The sequence below is a fragment of the Pongo abelii genome, chromosome 7 (genome assembly GCF_028885655.2).
Source record: "Pongo abelii isolate AG06213 chromosome 7, NHGRI_mPonAbe1-v2.0_pri, whole genome shotgun sequence".
Classification (NCBI taxonomy): Eukaryota; Metazoa; Chordata; class Mammalia; order Primates; family Hominidae; genus Pongo; species Pongo abelii.
Genome location: NC_071992.2, coordinates 144,491,501 through 144,497,526, shown reverse-complemented (window position 1 = coordinate 144,497,526; position 6,026 = coordinate 144,491,501).

Below are 6,026 nucleotides of genomic sequence, written 5' to 3'. Positions count from 1 at the left end.
TCTGATCCTGTAATATGAGGATATAGCATATACTGCAGTAGCATATGTAAGCATATATATTTTTTACTAAATTTTACTAGCATATTTTTTCCTCCCCCACCAGAACATAAGCTCACAGAATGTGATTTTTTTGTCTGATTGTTCATTTCTGTATCCGCAGCACCTAAAACAGTGGCCGATGGATGATAGTTACCCCAAAATTTTGGTTGAAAATAGATCTGTGTGACTAAATAAATTAATAAAATGCCATTGAAGAGCTTGGGATAGTGTAGGGGCTCAATGAGTGTTATTTTCCTGCTCTGTTTTCGTTTCCTCCCACATTCAAAGAAATACATCCGCAAGTTATTGTGAGACTAAGTTCACAGCTCAGGACTCATTCTCTTCCCAGTCAAAATAATATGATTACTTGCTGAATGAGACAGGAAATGACCAATAGCCACAACTAATGACACAGTCCCTGGCTGAGGAGATGAATGAACAGCTTCTATGCAGAATAAGCAATAAGGAACCACAGGAATGTGAGGCAGAAACATTTGTTAATGATTTTTAAATGAAATGATACAGCTTGCCTTCCAGTTATTCTTTGATGAATCTGACACTCACCCTACAAAATTTAACTGCCATTTTTTCAGACTAAATTCTCTTTGCCTGCACACCCAATTCTGAGGAAAGTGATAAATCATTTCAACAAGTCAGAGAATTAGAGTTCCTCATCTTCTGCAAGTAGCAGGCCCCTTCCAAGACCTGATGAATAGTATAGATCCTCCACTCAGAAAAATGCATTCACACACAGTGTTTTGCATACACTTTTAGGAGACTGAAGGACTCTGTTGGCCAGATCCATACACTATGTTTTCTGAGGCAAAGTTCTTCATTTTACAGAGGAAAATACCAGGGTCCAGAGAGGAAAATCATCTAACTCAAGGTCACTGGACTTACTAGAAACAGCTGTGAACCAACTCCACATCTCCTAATATCAAGTCTAACGTTATTTTCATTATAATTACTTTGCTTTTCATAGCAGACAAAAATCTTTGCAGCCACCTCTGGCGAATGAGGTGTGTGACTCAGCTAGTTAATATCCATTTTGGAGGGGGAAAATATGAGTAGAAAGTAATGAGATTAGGGTTTGCGCCTGAGAGGAATGCTGATTTCAATCTTGACTCTCCACTTAGCTGTGTGATCTTGAATGCATTACTGAATGTTTCTGAGCTTCTGTTTTTCTTGTTTGGAAAATGAAAATTAAGAACACCTATCTCACATAGCTTTTGTGAAGATTAAATAAGAAAATCTTAGAAAGTATTGGCTGTTAGCAGGAGTACTAGTGTTATCAGGAGTTTAGTACTTTTATAATGTAAAGCAGTTTTTTGAATGGAAGTAGAAAATATTTTGGGTAATGACAATATCATTGGGAGAATTGTCCAGCCATCCACAGAAACAACTACAGCCAGTTCACAGGGCGCTCGAATAATGTGCCTCTGCAATTTAGGAGAAAGGCTCTCCTGTAAGAGCTAATCTCATAATATTCAATAGACAATGAATGTTTGAGTTAGAATATGCTAGTTCGTGCTCCTGTAATAAATCATGAAGGCTTACAATTACAACAAATGTCTATTTCTTATTCACATGACTTGTTCATCACCAGTTGCCTTTGAAACTGCTGGACCCTCTGGGAAGAAGACTCTGTCTGCAACTTCTCCTATCATCAGGGTAGAAGAGAAAGACAACTATGATAAACCACATGCTGCCTTCTGCCTGGTAATGACACGTCTCACTTCCACTCACCTTTCATTGGCCAGAGCAAGCTACATAACCATGCTGTATACCCATGGGGCAGGACAATATAATTCTCCTTCTGTGAAGCCCAGTGAATATCTGTGAACAATAATTCAATCTACCTTGCTTGGTTGGAGCTACCCTTGTAGAACGGGCCACTTTAAGTAATGAAACATGGAGCTGAGGTATTCGAGCCCAACCAAAATGACCAGCTGAGAGGAAGGAGTCCTCAGATGACACAAACAAAACCCAAGGCCATCAAAATTATCACAACTAGGCAATGTGAAAAAAAGAAGCAGATGAACAGAAAGGCCATAGTCTCCATAGGAGCTGGAAAAGGGAGCGGGTGACATAAAATATGAATTCCCAATCATTTGGCAAGAGTGCCCTGGTGCACTTGGCAAGCCTTTTTTGCCTTCGTGATATCTGTAAGATGGGATCATAATAATGAGCAGGTCTTAGAGCAGTCACGGGAATCACTAAACGAAATGATTGATATGTGCACAAGCACAGCACAGTATGTGGTCCATATTAGATGATCATTAAATGCTAGCATGTGTGTGTATACACAGATATACATATATATATGTACATACACACACGCTATATCATCCGTATGTTATATCTCTATATTGTGGATCACATCCAGGGTCTGGACCCTGAGAGGAGGCTGAGTCTGCAGACCCCACCTGGCTCTGTTGCTGCCCTCCATGATCATATCGCCTGGCTTGGATTCCTCACATCTATGTTGTGCATTACCATTTGCAAAAAGTGTATGTCCACCCTCTTTTTCCCATGCAATCCCTGCAAACCCACGAAGTGCAAGATCCCACTGTTTGTAAGTGGCAAAGCCAAACTCCAAGCAGGACTTTACCTGAAGCCTTTGGGATCCAAATCCTGTGCTCTTTCTCAAACAAAATCCTGCCTGAGGCAAAGTTCTGGCCACCTTCTTTGATCTCTCCATCCCCTCCCCACCCACCGCCTACCGTCATTTTCTCTCTCTCACCCTCCCTCTCTGCAATAGCTACTTCAAAGGAACAATATTTGAAGAATAATGGTGCTCAGTTACCCTACTTTTCATTCACAGCGTGTGCCTCCCCTTCAAGTCTCCCGGTGTGTCCAACCCAGGACGTGCCTGGCTTTGGGTTGGTTCTGTCCCTGTTCTGGGCTCCATCTGCCCTGGCACTGAACGCTGGGCCTGCTTCTCATTGTAACAAGGCTGCACTAATTAGCTGTGTTGGATTTTGCATATGGAGAGAGAATGCAAATAAATGCAAAGCAGCATGCAAATTAGCATCATCTTGGCTCTCCCAAAGAACCAGCCTGCAATACTGATGTCAGCGACCAAGTATATTAATAGCCCATCTCACTAAGGCATGCTATTTTTTCAAAGGAGGCAGGCATCAGGGTTTTTCTTTTCTTTTTTTTTTTCTGGAATAATAGTGACTTTATATTGAATTCCGAGTTTATGATCCTCGACAAGAAGTTCATTGACCACAATGCTGTGTTCTCTCTAGAAGGTTCTTGTGAGCAATAGGCTTTGCTGGAAAGAGAGCACAGACTCAGGAACTGAGTCATAGAGATCAGAGTTTCAAATCCTGCTCTTTGCTTGGACAGTTACCTAGTCTGAGCCTCAGTCTCCTCAACTGTAAAATGGGGTTAATAAATCTACTACAGAGTTGCTGATGAGGACTAAATGAGATCACGTTTAAAGTAGACTGAAATACAATAGATTAGCAGTAAGTTCATCTCCTCCTCTCATATTCCTTCTCCGCTTTGAGGAGCTAAGTTGGTAATTCATGGAGACCGGAGGGTGCTCATCTCCCCCTCCTCGTTTTCCCTGTATTGCTTGCCGTTCCATTAAATGTGTTTAAATGTGTCTTTCTAGTACAAAGCTGTGACAGTAACACACAAGCCCAGTCATTTTTTGCAAGAAATTACAGGGCCTCTTACATCTTCCAGAAACGAGATTATGACTCTGTCCTGCTCCCGACAGCCCACCTCTGTAACACAGCAGCTATTCTTACAAAGCCTCTTCTAGCATCCTCCCATCCCTAATGTCGTTCTTGGGTTCCCTGGGAGGTTAGGGGCTCTCCTCTGTGCTCCCAGAACGCCCACTCTGTGTCCCCTTCAGGACTGTACACTATTGCCATAGCCTGGTTTATCTTCCCCCAAAACAGACTAGAAGTTTCTCACAGGCAGGGACTAGTTCTGAATCATCTGTGTGTGCTGAGTGCACATGGAAGACGTCCTGGCCCAGAGAAGGTGCTGAGTATATGTGGGAGTTAGAGAGATGGGGGAGGGTAAAAGGAAAGAAGCATCACCATATATTTAGCAGGGGCCACATAAAAATCTGCATAATTATTCATAACAAAACACAGACAGAAGTGATACTTATATTCTGGAAATGCATGAAAACCTGAGCTTGGGTGCCTGACACTAAGCCCCACCTCAAGCAGAAAGAGGCCACAGGGACACGGATCTTCTCTAACACAGAGATGGTGCCCTGAGGTGGGCACTGTGGGGACAGTGGGGCTCCTGGTTAGGGCTCCCGGTTTCCCAGACCAGGCTCATCCACTCGGAATTGAACATCCCAGTGTTCTGACCAGATGTCCAAGATTCACATTCTGTCACTGGAGCCCGTGTCTGATGCAAAATAAATAAATGGCTATTGTTCGAACTTCCTGCTCCCCCACTGGTGGGGAGGGCACACGCACACATATATACTAAGGGGCACACATTTGGAGCTGCTCACAGGCAACAGACACACACTCTGAGATTAGCTTTATCTTCTTATGTGTTCCAAATACCCAGACACTGCTCTTGGTGGTTACTGGCATTTCTGAAGCTCCACAGATGCCAAGCGTGAAGATAGCCCCAGAGTCCCGAACTGTTTCGCCTTCCCATGCCCACTGCAGGGCCTCAGCTCTGGATAAAGATGGCACCCCTAGGATCCCACTCAACAGTCAGTCTCCAGAGGATCCCTTGCCACTGGGCTGAGGAGTGTCCTGGGTTCTCCTTTTTGGGCTGTTAAGTTAATTTCAAGGCCAAAAGGCAGAGGTATCAGCTGAGTGAGCCAGAGGACCTACAGAAAGGAAACCCTAGCCCCTGGCCCTCAGCTCTTTCTCACGGCAGCTCCTGGGAGAGTTGTTCTCACTTTGCCGGTGAAGAAACTGAGAGATGAGGTGGCACATACACTTGCACTTGGCCCCCGGACTGGAGCCAAGACCACCGTGCAGCCTCCCGGGGCCTGGCCTGGGGACCCAGGTAGATGGTTCCTGGGTCCTGGGTGGATGGTTCTCAAAGAGCTCTGAGCTATTTGAGTAAACAGGTTCTTAAGAAGAAAACAGTCCAAAGAGCTAGGGCAAAACTTCTAAGCCCTCAGAGGGTCTCACCTCTCCATAGGGGGAGGAAGGAGGGATGGGCACGGCCCTTCCTGGGGACAAAGCTGAAGGGTAACATTTGGCCCTTCTGGGCAGAAGCCTCTGTGGGAGGAGGAAACGTCTGGAGAGACTGAGGAGTAAAGCGGGGGAGAGAGAGAAAGAAAAGGGGAAGAGGAAGGGAGAGAGAAAGAGAGGGGAAGTAAGGAATGCAGGGAGAGAGGGAGGAGGAAGGAAAGGGGAGAGGGAGAAAAGGAGCAAGGTGGGGAGGACCATCTACCTTAGAGGGAAGAGTGGGTTCTCCATGGAAACAAAAGTGCCTGTTTGCCTTAGGATGCCACCAAGGAGGAAAATTGTAAATCACTTTCCAGGCAGGAGGCAGGATGATTGCCCTGTCTTTGACAGCTGAATTTGAAAACACTCCTATCAATCATCATAGATCCTGTGGCGCCCACCTATGCCAGGTGCTATGGGGGCTATTAAAAAAAAAAGACAGGCCTCACACACACTGTTTTATCTTACACATTCCTTTTAGACAAATATTATGCAAGAATTATTTCATCTCTTCCCCCATCCTTAACTGCAAAGACAGCAAGGGAGGGAAAGAAGGAGGGAGGGAGGGAAAGAGGGAGGGAGGGAAAGAGGGAGGGAGGGAGGGGCCAACAAACTTATTTACCTGCCGATCACACCAAGAAGGATCTTTCATCCAGACACAGGTGCTGGAGATGGAGAGACTTGAGTCTGAAACTCAGCAACCCCTGTGCCATTTATTGAGCGCTTACTGTGTGCCAGACCTGGTGCTGAGTCACCCACGTTCTCCCATTTAGTGCCTACAGTGTGCCCTGGGAAAGGTATTGTCACTACTCCCAT